The sequence below is a fragment of the Nelumbo nucifera genome, chromosome 1, assembly GCF_055504915.1.
Source record: "Nelumbo nucifera cultivar China Antique chromosome 1, China Antique-T2T, whole genome shotgun sequence".
In the NCBI taxonomy this organism is placed as follows: domain Eukaryota; kingdom Viridiplantae; phylum Streptophyta; class Magnoliopsida; order Proteales; family Nelumbonaceae; genus Nelumbo; species Nelumbo nucifera.
In genome coordinates, this window is record NC_142649.1 from 41044745 (window position 1) to 41060593 (window position 15849).

Below are 15849 nucleotides of genomic sequence, written 5' to 3' on the forward strand. Positions count from 1 at the left end.
AAAAAATAAAAAAGCAAAATCAGCTTGCCCAAATTTAAAAACCCAGTTCACCATATAACTTTTTGAGTAAAATCAAACCCAACCAAATTTAAAAACAAGCTTCAAGAGTAATAACGTAGACGTCCATGGGCTCATGCACACCTACGTAAATTTCCAAGCCCATCAAGAAAACCTAACCATCTAGGTTCTCCTAATCCTATCTCAAGATAACAGACTAAGATAATCTTAATCCTACCTCCAGATAAGTATCTACCTCCAGATAAGAATTATCCTAGATAACCGTAAACTAACCCAAATAAGCTTTATCTCTTATCCTTGTTCAGTCTCACTGTAACTCAACCACTGTAACTATAAATAGGGTTGATTCAGCCCTAGTACACTCCAGTTAATCAAATCTTTTTCCCAATATTTCTATTATTTTATTTTCCTATTTTAACTTGGTATCAGAGCCACATCGACAGAGATAGGCACACATGGTAGCAGCCCAGCAGCATCCAACAATGGCTCAACATCAAGTAGTGTGCTCCCTTCAATCCAGAACGTTACCCATTATCTTCCTATCAAATTAGGAAGTGACAACTACCTACTGTGGCATGCTTAGTTCCTTCCCATCCTTCGACACCACCATCTGTTGGAACTCGTAGAAGGGAAGAAGAAGCCACCGCCCGAAGTTATACCCAATCCAGATGGTACAGGGATGATTGCGAACCCTGAATTCAAAAAATGGACAGACATCGATCAACTTGTGTTGAGTTGGATGATTTCCTCTCTCACTAAAGGAGTTATGGTGCAAGTGGTTGATCTGTTGATATCATCTGAGGTATGGACTTCCCTTGCTCACAGTTATTCTACACACTCCCAATCTAGGGTATTACAGTTGCGAAGACAATTACAATATATTAAAAAAGGGTCCCTTTCTATTTCTGCCTATATATAGCAAGGAAAATCCATTGCTAACAGTCTTTCTACAGTATCTGAACCAGTGCTCAAGTCCAAACTGGTACTTTATATTTTATTTGGCTTAGGGAGTGAATATGAGTTAGTGGTTACAAGGCTTACCAATCGACCAGATGCAACAGATCTCAGTATTGCTGATATTATCGGAGCACTTCTGAACCATGAGAGCTGGCTTGAAGACCTATCTCTTGCATCAGACACTCAAAGTGCAAATCTGGCCGGCGTCCCTCCTAAGAAAATTAATCTTCAGAAGCCCCCACAACAATTCTCTCCAAACTTCAACATCAACAGAGGTAAAGGGCGTGGAGGTGGTGCTCCACAATATAATCACCAATCCTTTCAAAATCAATCTCAGCAATTTTGTAGAGGAAGCGGAGGTAAAAATAATGTCACTTGCCAGATTTGTAATAAATTTGGAATGATCCTTTGGTTTTTCTAATAATTCTTGCGATGATCCTTTTTCTTTTCATGAAGGGGTAAATACACCCTAGAATCAGTATGAAAATAATTTTGATCCTAATTGGTACACAGACTCTAGGGCTACTCATCACATGACCCCAGATCTAGATAATCTGCAGAATTGTACTGAGTATACTGGACTAGATCAAGTGAAGGTTGACAATGGTCAAGGTTTGAATATTCATCATACAGGATCTTCTTCTATGATTTTTAATCAGCATACTTTTTTATTGAAAGATATCTGTCATGTTCCTTTTATCTACAAGAATTTACTTTCTGTCAGTCGATTTACAAAGGATAATGATTTGTTTTTTGAGTTTCACCGAGACCGTTGCTATGTGAAGGATTATATGGGGAGAATCCTCCTTCGAGGGGCCAATAGAGAAGGTTTATACAATTTTCTTGTGTCAGCCACACACACCCGAAAAGCTTCTTGGAAAACGTACTTCACTTCGTGGTTGGCATCATCACCTTGGTCATGCAACTATGCGAAATGTACGACAAGTTATTTCCAAGTTTGGTCTTCCGTTCTTTAGATCTAGTGTTAATGTGTTTGTTTGTGAGTCCTGTCAAATGGGCAAGAGTCATAGAATGCCCTTGAAGTTGTCTAGTTCTCAGTCCAAGCATCCATTAGATTTAATCTTTTTAGATGTATGGGGACCTGCTCCCGTTAAGTCGAATAATGGATTTTCTTATTATGTTATTTTTATGGATGATTTTTCAAAATTTTCTTGGGTGTATCATATGGCTCAAAAATCAAATGTTTGTGATTTATTTATTAAATTTAAGAGACATGTAGAGATTTTGTTCGATGACAAAATAAAAGTCCTTCAATTCAATTAGGGAGGAGAGTGTCGCTCTCTCTCCTGGTACTTAGATTCGCAAGGCATCACACATCGATTGGCGTGCCCCCATACAAACGAATAGAACAAATCGGTTGAATGGAAGCACAAACATGTGGTTGAATCTGCTTTATCTCTACTAGCCTCCTCCAAGCTCCCCTTCTCCTTCTGAGCTCATGCGGTAGAAACCGCAGTTTTTCTAATAAATCGACTACCAACAGAGGTGTTGCATGGTATGTCCCTTCATGAGAAACTCTTTCAGACAGCTCTGAATTACTCTCTATTGCATTGTTTTGGTGTGCGTGCTATCCTTTTCTGTGACCCTACAACAAAAATATGTTTCAATTTCGATCGCTTCGGTGCATTTTTATTGGCTACAGTACCTCTTACAAAGGGTGCAGGTGTCTCCATGTCCCTTCAAGGTGTATTTTTATAGCTCGCCATGTGGTATTTGATGAAACATTATTTCTGGGAATTCTTGAAGCAACACCAAGCACAACTCCTGCTTCCACAGGAATTATCATTTTAGGTCCTACACCTCTGCAACCTACAACACCGTTGATACCTCCTTCGTTGCAGCCTCCATCTGCACCAGCACACAGCTCTGGTTCAGCGACCATCTCTCCAGACTCAAGACCTTTGGAACAATCCTCTTTTGATCGACCACAAAGGTATCGCAATATGCAAGATTTACTGCACTTTATAGCCCTAGTTTCTCAACCAGTGCACACTCATTCCATGCGTACGCGGTCCATGGATAGGACCCTTTCCTCGGTCCCAACTTGCAACAAGGTATTAGATCCCGTCTGCTCTTTTCACTCTCCTATAGGATCAAGAACCTAAAAATTTTAACAAAGCCGCCAAATCACCAAACTGGCAATTGGCTATGCAGAAAGAATACCAAGCCCTCATTAAAAATAACACTTGGCACTTGGTTCCCTATGATCCCTCCTTGAACATAGTAGGAACTAAGTGGGTATACAAAATAAAGAAGAAGGCGGATGGAACCATTGGTCGCTATAAAGCCCGACTGGTTGCTCAGGGCTTTAACCAGGTCCCTAGTCTAGATTACTTTGATACCTTTAGTCTGGTTGTCAAACCAGTAACCGTAAGGACAATCCTCTCCATTGTTCTTGATGAAAACATTTATGTGAATCAGCCGAAGGGGTTCATTGATCCTAAATACCCTAATCATGTTTGTAAATTGAAGAAGGCTCTGTTCTCAAACATATGGGATTTCGCAACTCTTCCACTGCCATTAATGGGTTTCTCAAGTCACTCTCCTCAATTTTTCCATTAAAGGACTTAGGGTCATTGCATTATTTTCTAGGGGTTGAGGTAAGTCGCAAATCTGGTAGTTTGTTCCTCTCCTAGCAGCATTACATACTGGGTCTACTACATCGAACCAACCTTGAAGGGGCCAAACCTGCAAGCTCGCCCGTGTCCACCTCCGGCCGACTCTCAAAAGATTCCAGCGAGCCTTTATCTAACCCCATGGACTATCGAAGCATTGTTGGGGCTCTACAGTATGTCACCATCACTCGTCCGGATATCTCCTTCGCAGTCAACAAAGTCTGCTAGTTTCTTCACTCTCCCATTGATGAACATTAGACAGCGAAAAAGTGAATACTTCGCTATCTCAAGGGCACTCTCACTCATAGTCTTCATTTTTAGGGATCCTCTTCCCAATAGCTGACTACTTACACTAACGTTGATCAGGCCAGCTATCCTGATGATTGACGATCCACAGGGGGTTATGCAGTTTACCTTGGCTCCAACCTGATTTCCTAGATCTCCAAAAAGCAACATACCATTGCTCGCTCCAGCACCGAACCTGAGTTCAGATCTCTCGCCAACACAGTCACAGAGTTGTTATGGATTCAGTCTCTACTTTGAGAAATTGGCTTTCTAGCTCCTCCCCCTATTCTCAGGTGTGATAATATGGGTGCTACCCACTTGGCCGCCAACCCCATTTTTCATGCTCGTACGAAGCATGTGGAGGTGGACTACCATTTCCTGCGTGACCTTGTCACTCAGAAGCAGCTTCAAATTTGGTATGTTCCAACAACAGATCAGATAGAAGACATCTTCTCGTCACCCCGTTCAGCTTGCGGGGGGATAATAATGTAGACATCCATGGGCCCATGCATGGCCCATGCACGCCTACGTAAATCTTCAGGCCCATCAAGAAAACCTAACCATCTAAGTTCTCCTAATCCTATCTCAAGATAACAAACTGGGATAATCTTAATCCTACCTCCAGATAAGAATCTACCTTTAGATAAGAATTATCCTAGATAACCTTAAACTAACCTAAATAAGCTTTATCTATTATCCTTGTACAGTCTCGCTGTAACTCAACCACTATAACTATAAATAGGGTTGATTCAACCCTAGTACACTCCAGTTAATCAAATCTTTTTCCCAATATTTTAATTATTTTATTTTCCTATTTTAACTAAGAGCAAATGTAGTATACCCAGGTTATCAAAATGGATACAAACAAAAACCTTAGATGATTAAATCCTAAAATTCTTACCTATCTCTATGCATCTCTCTTATTTAACCATTTGGTTTGATTTCTGGTTGGTTTACCATGAAGCTAACAGTTGTTAGACAGTTTTGTATGCCCTTAGCTTCAATCAGAATGATGTACTTTATGAGTTTATTGTAAATGAATAAAGATACATATTTGATTCATGTTCCCTTGGTATGTTTCTATGTAATACCCTTAAACTGGACACTTAATGAGACTCGTGTTAGTTTAGAATGTTCACAGCCAGTGGGTCGGTCTGGGGAGACCTATCCTGACAAGGCTGACACTGTGGTGCCACCAAGTCGGTTGGGGTGGCCTGTCTCAGCTGCCAGGGTGAGACCCTAGGCACATACAGTGTAGGATTAATTGAATCTTTGAACTGGACCAGATTTCTAGTATTGCCCTGGACCTTGGAGATTGATGGGCAAAACTGGAAAGTTACACCCGACCCCTAGACTCGATTTTGATACTACACTAGGTGTCGGATTGGGCTGTCTTTGATGTGCCAATCAGTGAGATCCTTAGCGGGGGTCAAAACCTGGGTATGTTGGGACAGTCCGAGAATTCATCTGAGTGGGTGATCATAGTGACAGGATCAGCCCCTTTGTCGGACAAAGGTAATGATCGGGGATGCACTCTCACTGATGGAAACCAAGACTGCCGGCAGCCGATTTCAACCGTTGAGATTTGTTTTGCAAAATATATTTTATATAAGATATAAAAGTATATATGTATGGTTTCTAAATTGTTTGCAAGAAGGTTTTAATTCCCGGGATCCATATAAGTGGAGAGTGCAACACTGTTCCTTGCAGCCGAGGGAGAGGTCCTCTCTTGTCGGGAAGTGTATGATCATTATGGGCTGAGAGGTTTAGTGTAAGACCATTGAGGATAATACCTGATGGGCTAATCTTGCATCTGCCCACAGTCCCTGGGTGTTACAAGGTGGCTTGGCCCAGGGACCACTTAGTGTAAGTGTTGGGCCCATAGAGCCCATTTGATGGGTTTCAGGGGGTGTGCACTGTCATTAACAGTGTATTCGGCCAGGCCTTGTAACAAAGGCTGGGCGGAACCCATGTGGCTGATGTGTAGATCAATGCTTGGGTCCCACGCCATACAAGGAAGCCCAACTGGGCAGCAATTTGGAAGCCTTTTGAGTACATAACCTTAAATGGGCCTTAAGCCCATTTCGAACTGGGCTGATTTGATCAGTCATTTAAAGGGGGCGAATTCTAAAGAGGGTCAGCTGAAAGGATTGGGCTTAGACCCTATCCACTCAGAGAGTCCAAGATCTAAATGGGATTTAGATCTGGAAACCTCCTAATTAGATTAGGAGACAGCTGATCTTATCTGCAGATAAAATAAGGGTTATCCCTTATCACTAAGGGACTTCTAACCCAAATATGATTTAGATTAGCAGCTCCTAATCTGATTAGGAGCTGATCCCTTTTGAGATTATAAAAGGGGAAGGGGGTGGCAGCTCCTAATCTGATTAGGAGCTGATTCCTTTGGATTTTCTAGCTGTAGAAGATCTTCCCACCTGTGTACCTTGCCTACAAGGCAAGATGACGAGACGGCCATTTAGTGGTAAGCCTGAAAGATGTACAGGCACACTTGACCTAATACATACTGATGTATGTGGTCCCCTGAGTGTTAGGACACGAAATCAACACGTGTATTTCATCACCTTCACAGATGATTTTTCACGATATGGTTACATGTACCTAATGAGACACAAGTCTGAATCCTTTGAAAAGTTCAAAGAGTTTAGACAAGAGGTCGAGAAACAGTTAGGGAGAGAAATTAAAGCCCTTCGATCCGATCGAGGTGGCGAATATCTCTCTGACGAATTCAGGGACTACTTAAAGGACAATGGGATAGTATCACAATTAGCTCCTCCTGCTACACCACAACTTAACGGTGTTTCAGAGAGGAGGAATAGGACCTTATTAGATATGGTCCGGTCGCTTCTCATACACTTAGAGTTACCCACATCCTTTTGGGGTTACGCATTAGAGACTGCGATTTACGTGCTGAATCGGGTTCCAACCAAATCGGTTCCGAATACTCCATATGAACTTTGGACCGGAAAGAAACCAAGTGTCAGACACTTGAAGATTTGGGGTTGTCCAGCACACGTTAAAAGAACGAGTGCAGACAAGTTGGAATCTAAGACCAGCCGTTGCCTATTTGTAGGCTACCCAAAAGGCTCTGTAGGGTACCTTTTCTATGACCCAAGTGAGCAGAAAGTGTTCTGCAGTCGAAATGCGCAATTCTTGGAAACCGACTATATTCTAGACACCCATCGTCAGGAAGTTGTTCTTGATGAGGAGAGCTCAGGAGCAGTGGGAGATGTCCCACAAGTTCCAGGTAGTGACCAACTTAGAAGATCCACTCGGGCATCCAGGCCACCAGTCCGTTATGGTTATGACCAGGATAGTTACCTGGTGGAAACCTTGACTAGTGAGGAGGATCCCGTGACTTACGCGGAAGCTATGTTGGACATAGATTCCCAGAAGTGGGTGGAGGCCATGAGGGCAGAGATGGACTCAATGGAGACCAATGGAGTCTGGACTCTAGTAGATCCGCCCTCCGGGGTAAAGGCAATCGGTTGCAAATGGATTTACAAGAGGAAGAAGGGCCCCGATGGTAAAGTTGAGACCTTCAAGGCTCATCTGGTGGCGAAAGGGTACACTCAGAAAGAGGGCATCGATTATGAGGAAACCTTTTCGCCTGTGGCCATGCTTAAATCCATTAGGATCCTGCTAGCTGTAGCAGCATACCATGATTATGAGATTTGGCAGATGGATGTCAAAACTGCATTCCTGAATGGAGATCTTGCTGAAGATATCTATATGCAGCAGCCGCAAGGCTTCGTTGCTGCAGGTCAGGAAACCATGGTATGTAAACTTAACAGATCCATTTATGGGCTTAAGCAAGCTTCTAGAAGTTGGAACATCCGTTTTAACTCTGCTGTCAAATCATTTGACTTCGAGCAGAATCCGGATGAACCCTGTGTCTACAGGAAGTACAGTGGGGATAAGGTTACCTTCTTGGTTCTGCATGTAGATGACATTCTACTCATTGGGAATGATGTGGGAATGTTAACTACGGTGAAAGTATGGCTTTCGCAGCAATTCTCCATGAAAGACCTTGGAGAAGCCTCCTATATACTGGGTCTTCGACTCTATAGAGATAGATCGAAGCGGATAATAGGATTATCCCAATCTGCTTACATTGACAAAATAGTCAAAAGATACAGCATGGAAAACTCCAAGAAAGGAAATGTTCCTTTCAGGCACGGAGTCACTCTCTCCAAGAAGATGTCTCCCAAGACGTCTGAGGAGATTGATGGCATGAAAGACGTTCCTTATGCCTCAGCCGTAGGGAGCATCATGTATGCCATGCTGTGCACTCGTCCTGACATAGCTCAGGCAGTGAGTGTAGTAAGCAGATTTCAGGCCAACCCAGGGCAGGAGCATTGGACTGCTGTGAAAAACATACTTAAGTTCCTTCGAAGGACAAAAGAGTTTTGTCTAGTATTCGACGGTAGCTCACTACAGATCCAAGGGTTTACAGATGCCGATTTCCAGTCAGACCCAGATGATAGAAAGTCTACATCTGGATATGTTTTCACGATAGGATCGTGTGTTGTTTGCTAGAAAAGCAGCAAACACGGGTCCACTGCAGACTCCACGACCGAGGCCGAGTACATTGCCGCAAGTGAGGCTGCCAAAGAAGCCGTGTGGATGAAGAAGTTCGTTCACGAGTTGGGAGTAGTTCCGTCCAGCACATCACTCATCCCATTGTTGTGTGACAACAATGGAGCCATTGCTCAGGCTAAGGAGCCACGAGCCCACTCGAAGTCGAAGCACATCGAGAGGAAGTACCACGTACTGCGGGAGATTGTTGGTAGAGGGGACGTCCTGATTCAGAAGGTAGCGTCAGCGGAAAATGTGGCAGACCCATTGACAAAGCCACTATCACAGAAAGTGTTTGAGAAACACGTGGAAAGCATGGGACTCCGGCTAGTACCTGATTGGACCTAAGTGCAAGTGGGAGCTGTTAGACAGTTTTGTATGCCCTTAGCTTCAATCAGAATGATGTACTTTATAAGTTTATTGTAAATGAATAAAGATACATATTTGATTCATGTTCCCTTGGTATGTTTCTGTGTAATACCCTTAAACTGGACACTTAATGAGACTCGTGTTAGTTTAGAATGTTCACAGCCAGTGGGTCGGTCTGGGGAGACCTATCCTGACAAGGCTGACACTGTGGTGCCACCAAGTCGGTTGGGGTGGCCTGTCTCAGCTGCCAGGGTGAGACCCTAGGCACATACAGTGTAGGATTAATTGAATCTTTGAACTGGACCAGATTTCTAGTATTGCCCTGGACCTTGGAGATTGATGGGCAAAACTGGAAAGTTACACCCGACCCCTAGACTCGATTATGATACTACACTAGGTGTCGGATTGGGCTGTCTTTGATGTGCCAATCAGTGAGATCCTTAGCGGGGGTCAAAACCTGGGTATGTTGGGACAGTCCGAGAATTCATCTGAGTGGGTGATCATAGTGACAGGATCAGCCCCTTTGTCGGACAAAGGTAATGATCGGGGATGCACTCTCACTGATGGAAACCAAGACTGCCGGCAGCCGATTTCAACCGTTGAGATTTGTTTTGCAAAATATATTTTATATAAGATATAAAAGTATATATGTATGGTTTCTAAATTGTTTGCAAGAAGGTTTTAATTCCCGGGATCCATATAAGTGGAGAGTGCAACACTGTTCCTTGCAGCCGAGGGAGAGGTCCTCTCTTGTCGGGCAGTGTATGATCATTATGGGCTGAGAGGTTTAGTGTAAGACCATTGAGGATAATACCTGATGGGCTAATCTTGCATCTGCCCACAGTCCCTGGGTGTTACAAGGTGGCTTGGCCCAGGGACCACTTAGTGTAAGTGTTGGGCCCATAGAGCCCATTTGATGAGTTTCAGGGGGTGCACTGTCATTAACAGTGTATTCGGCCAGGCCTTGTAACAAAGCCTGGGCCGAACCCATGTGGCTGATGTGTAGATCAATGCTTGGGTCCCACACCATACAAGGAAGCCCAACTGGGCAGCAATTTGGAAGCCTTTTGAGTACATAACCTTAAATGGGCCTTAAGCCCATTTCGAACTGGGCTGATTTGATCAGTCATTTAAAGGGGGCAAATTCTAAAGAGGGTCAGCTGAAAGGATTGGGCTTAGACCCTATCCACTCAGAGAGTCCAAGATCTAAATGGGATTTAGATCTGGAAACCTCCTAATTAGATTAGGAGACAGCTGATCTTATCTGCAGATAAGATAAGGGTTATCCCTTATCACTAAGGGACTTCTAACCCAAATATGATTTGGATTAGCAGCTCCTAATCTGATTAGGAGCTGATCCCTTTTGAGATTATAAAAGGGGAAGGGGGCGGCAGCCTACTACACAACAATATCCACAGCATTCTTCTCTTTGAAGAAAGAGAGATTGAGAGATTTCCTGCATACTGCGAATTCTCTCCTGCCGCCACCTTCCTGCTTTTGCCATTCCTTCAGTTCGATCTCCAGTTCTTGGGAGCAATCAAGATTGGATCTTGATTTCAATCTTTTGTGAAAAGATTGGTTGGAGCTGTACTCAAGTCGTCCAGTTGATCCTTATGAAGGATCATGTTCTTTTGAAGAACGTTGCTGATTCTGCTCCACCCTGCACTACGCCATCTTCAGTGGGAGCAGATTTTGGATCCTTCCTTGGGCGTGAACACCTCCATTGGGAGATAGTATTTCTCCGTATTAGGTATAATCCTCTCCCACTCCTTTTGGTTCAGATCTGGTTCAGTTTATGGTTCAAGATTGATCCTTGAAAATATGATTTTCTAAATGGGGAATACGATTCCCAGTTGAAGGGAGAGATAAAACTTTTGAAATTTGCCCCTTATTCCGCAATCTTTGGGTGTCCATAGGATGGATCTCTCATCCCTTCAACAGTGACTACCCAGGGCGGGATAAGACGGTGGGGATGGAAGTTGACAGTGACCATCGGTGATGGCCACTATTATGTGATCGACAAAGAGAGAAGAAACAAGATGAGAAGGAGGAGAGAGAGAGGGGAGAGGAAGAGATGGGTTTAAAAGTGAGCAAATGAAAAATTTATGTCTCCCATCAATCTTGGTTATGAAAGGATTAGCACTATAGCTTTGGCTGAGTTTGGAAAGAGTACAAATGAACATATGTACTATGCAAATACAAACAAAATAATGCAAAATATAAGGTTTTGCACTCTACATATTTGCATTTATACTCCTTCCAAATTGAACCTTTGCTGCACATGGGAAGTGTACTTGGAAAGCTGATGTGAAAGGTTGTAATTGGTCACACTACTTCCACTACCTCCTTTTCCGATCAGGGCAAAATGGTAATCTAATAATACCGTTAGTTTGTTTAATGTCAAGTTATTGATATGGGGTTAACATTTTGTAAAGTTACTGATATGGGGTCATTTTGTAAAGTTATTCCGTTGGATTGGAGGCGATCTGGGCCATCCATTTTCCTTTAAATAGGGGACTTAGTTGAGTCCACCATTACCATTTGCTTCCAAGTGCTTTAGCTTTCAGAGACCTCAGCCTTCCTTCCTGCTTTCCTTAAAGCTTTAACAGCCCTCGTCTTCTTAGGTAAAGGACTTCTCCCGCTACGATGTCTTATTCAGACTCCGGCCTAGAGTGCTATGAACTCCCATACCCCTCGGGAGTGAGCTCCATTCAAACCCCAAAACCTGCTAGCAGTAGCGGAGGCTACTCGAGTGAGCCTGAGGTCGAGGTGCTGAGGGAGACGACTGCCTCTGTAGGCATTGATTGCAGCCAAAGGGGTAATGACTCTCCCAATGAGAGAGTTTGATATACGAGGCTGAGGGAACCTAGGGGGTCCTTGGGGTCCCCCAAGATGGTTGAGGGTGAGGAGGTTCCCGAGCCCAGTTCGAGGATGGTGGCCAAGTATGTGGCCCGAGGGGTGATAGTGGTGATCGGCCGAAGGAGGGTGAAATCTGTGTCTACCAGCACTACTTAGATTTCAGCCTTAGGCTTCCTCTCCATCCCCTTATCCCTGAGCTACTGAGGTGGTATGACATCTCGATTAGTCAGTCGGCCCCCAACACCCTCAGGACCATCATCGTGATGTTGGTGAAGGCTCGACTTTGAGAGGTGGGCATATACTATTTCCAGGCTTGGCGCAACTGAGCTATCAACAACCCTACATCGGTGCACCATAGGAAGAGTAAGTTCTTCTTTGTCTCCTGTTCCAAGGGTTGGTCATTCAAGTGGGGCTGGGGAGAGCTGAACTTAACCATTGAGAAGACTGGACATTACATTTGGGATGATGAAGCCGAGGTGATTACCCGTATCCAAGTGTTGGGGATAATTTGGGCCAAGTCCCTAGTGGAGGAAGAGTTACCACTAGTTTTTGCTGGTCTCAGCCCTACCTTCCTTGGTAGGAGAATTCTTGCTATCGGCTTTTAACACGTCGGCTTTCCTTTTTCTTTATGGGAGTACTAATGCTCGCTTCGCTTCCTTGCAGAGGTGCCGGTTGATGCTAGACAAATGTTGTTGGAGAAGGCGATGTCTAAGAGGAAGATGCTGGGCAACGGCCCTTCGTAGAGACAGGCACCACGGGATGTGGTGCCAGCCAAAAGGACACCTCATCCGCTAGTTCCTGCCGATGATGGGGGTAATCGAGGGAAGAGACCGGCCGAGGGGGCTAGCGCCGAGAGACTGGCTAGAAGAAGCAAGCCAATCCACATCCACCCCCCAAGGAAGAGGTTCTCACACAAGGACCGCCTAGTCAAGGGCAGCCACAGAGGAGGAGAGGTCGGCATCACCCCGAGGGGGCCTCCAGCCAAGGGGGCCATGAGGGGACCTTGTCCTTCAGACCCTTACCCTTTACCTGGGCTGCGGGGTGAGGGGCAGTTGGTGGCGCGATGGACGTTCCACCCTCAATGGAATGTCAAAGAGGGAGACTCCCTCGACACCTAGGGTGTCAAGAAGACCCTGATCATAGGGATGATCCCTCCCAGGGATTGTTTGGCCATGATGAACAAAGGGCTCTCGGACCTTTGGTACTGTGCTCTAGAGCACTTGGCCGAGGTACACGGCCTTCTCATCTCGTTGCCTTAGTGAAATTTGTTTTTTTGTTCCAAGTCACTAATGAAGGTCTTCTTGTTGCAGGCATGCCAGTATTTCTTCGGCCTTGGTGACAGAGTGAAAGTTCTTCATCAGCACTTGAAGAACTCTAAAGAGAAGAAAGAGAAGATCGAGGTCTAGATCGCCGAGGCTGAGAGCAGCCAGGAGTCCATTGCCTCGACCATGAGGGAGAATAAGGAGCTGAGGAGGGTCCTAGAGGAGGACCTTAAGGTAGAGAAGGCTCTCACCATAGAGCTGAAGGAGACCTTGAAGAAGTCCGACGAAATGTTGGATCAGTCCGATCTGAGGCATGTTTAGTTGGATGAGGCCTTGACGGCAGCTCGGGCATAGGTGGTGGAGGCTGAGGAGAGGGCCAAGGATGCTGTCAAGATTTGGAAGACGATAGTCAAGTACCGGCATGCCCTCACCGACTATGGGGTAGACTCCTACTTGGAGGGCATCAAAGATGCCAAGCTTCAGGTGCTATGGCTGATGCCCGACCTTCCAGTGGACAAGCTAGGGGTCCTAGAAGCGGAGGACCCTCCTGTTGCTGAGGTCCTAGCTGCTGACGTCGATGAGGTTCCTACTTCTGCCGAGGATGCTGCATAGGTTGCTCCTTGTCTTCTCTTTTGTGTTTTTCTTTGCTTTAGTCATTTGGTAAGGGGCTCGACCTCCTCCATCCAAGGCCAGTTTTTGTAAACTGATACTTGAAGATACTTAATGAAGTACACTTTTTTGCGTAACTTGTGCCTTTATTGTCTTTTTTTTGTACTTGCATTTTTTTTGCTTAGGGGCCGGTGCCCCCTACCGAGAGGTCACAAGTAGCAAAGAAGTTACCAGAAGTGACTTGTTACTTAGTCATTCGTTTAGGAAGCTAAGTTAAGTGAGTTTAGCCGAGGCTAAGATAGGTCATCGTGGGGTTTGGGGCCCCTTTCCTTAGTGAGAAAGAAAGGGAGGCGAAGGCCTTAGCTCTCCTAGCTTGTTCTCCACCCCCGCTAGAATTAGTTGGATGAGGTTGAACTAAGTCACCGAGGTGTTCATGCCCCTTCTCTTAGTGGAAAGGGAATGGAGGAAAAAGCCTTAGCTCTTTTCAACCTACTCTCCAACCCGCTAAGGATGCTTGGCTGAGGCTACTTGATGTCCCCAAGGGTCGGGGCATCGGCTTGGCTTGGCTCTCCTTAGGGATGTTTCAGGTGAGAGCCTTCGGTTGGCCGAGGCCGCAGGAACACGCCTAGTTGAGGTCATGGTGTGTGTCCTACTTGGCCTAGGTCTTTGGTCAGTGCTTATAGCCAAGGTCTTTGGCCGATGTTTATAGCCGAGGTCATGGTATGCTTCCTACTTAGATTATTTTTAGTGTGTTTGTTCGTGATAGGATGAGGTCTTTGGCTGAAGCTTATAGCCAAGGTCCTGGTTGTTCCTTGCCTTAGTGTCAAGGCTTAGTATGCATATGGTCCACAAGGAACTATGTGCCCAGACCATCATCCAGTTCGAGCGTGTAACCTCGTAGGAGGTTGTATGCATCGATTGGTCGTGTGGTCGAGGGGTAGCGAAATAAGAACTTGTACACCAAAAGTTGGAGCCAAGGGGGGAGGAACTTTGCACTTTATTCACTATTTGGCATCAAGAAGTACATTCATTGATAATACATTCGAAGATTCTCTTAGTTCTAGGTCCGAGGGACCAGTCTTCCATTCAAATACTTGAGCTAAAATGTGTCAGGGCCGACGACCTGCTTGATTCTGTAGGGATCTTTCCAGTTGGGGCAGAGCTTGCCCACACTGGGCTCGAGCACCATGACTTTCCTGAGGACGAAGTCTCCTTCCATGTAGTGTCTTGCTTTTACCCTAGAGTTGTAATAGTGGGCTACCCTCTATTGGTAGGCTGCCACCCTGATTTGAGCATACTCTCAGACTTCTTCTTACAGATCTAGGTTGGTTCTAAGCTCTTCATCATTTTTGACTTCATTGTACGCCTCCGTCTGAAGTGTCAACTAGCCAATCTTTGTTGTAATGATGGCCTCAGTGCCATAAGTTAGGTTGAATGGGGTCTCTCCCGTGGTGGTCCGAGGTGTTGTCTGGTAGGCCCATAGGACGCTACATAGTTCATCAGCCCAGAGGCCTTTGGCTCTGTGAAGCCTAATCTTCAATCCTTCCAGAATTGTCCTATTAGTGGCCTCAGCTAGATCATTGGTTTTTGAGTAGCCTATCGAGGTGTACTACTGCTTAATGCCAAGGAATGCACACCATTCTCTGAACCCAATGCCTTCAAATTGTTTCCTATTGTCGGTAACCAGCATATGGGAAATGCCAAAGTGACAGATAATGTTCCTCCAGAAGAAGTTCTGAATCATTCTGGCTATGATGGTGGCTAAGGGCTCGGCTTCCACCCACTTCATGAAGTAGTCGATGGCAATGACAAGGTATTTCCTATTTTCGGTGGCTTGAGGGAAGGAGCCGAGGAGGTCCATGCCCCACTTGGCAAAAGGCCATGGGCTGTTGAGAGCTGAAAGAGTTGTGGCTGGCCGATGGGAAATTTTGGAATGTCTTTAGCACCGATCACAATTCTATACTAGCTCAACTACGTCTTTTTGTACCGTCGGCCAGAAATATCCCTGCTTTAGTGCTTTTTGGGCCAATGCTCTACCTCTGAGGTGGGGCAAGGTGAAAGACCTTTGGTACAACTTTCCCTCAAGAAAGACCTTCGGGCAGTTGCTGGTGTTGTAGATAGGCGATGATGGGGTCCATCCAACATGGCTCGGCTTGTATAGAAAGCACTTGGACTTCGTCAATGCTGGGGCATGCTAACTTCTCAACACAGACCGTGTGGTCGAGGGTTGAGCCCGAAGTGCTTGCTAGTTTGGATAG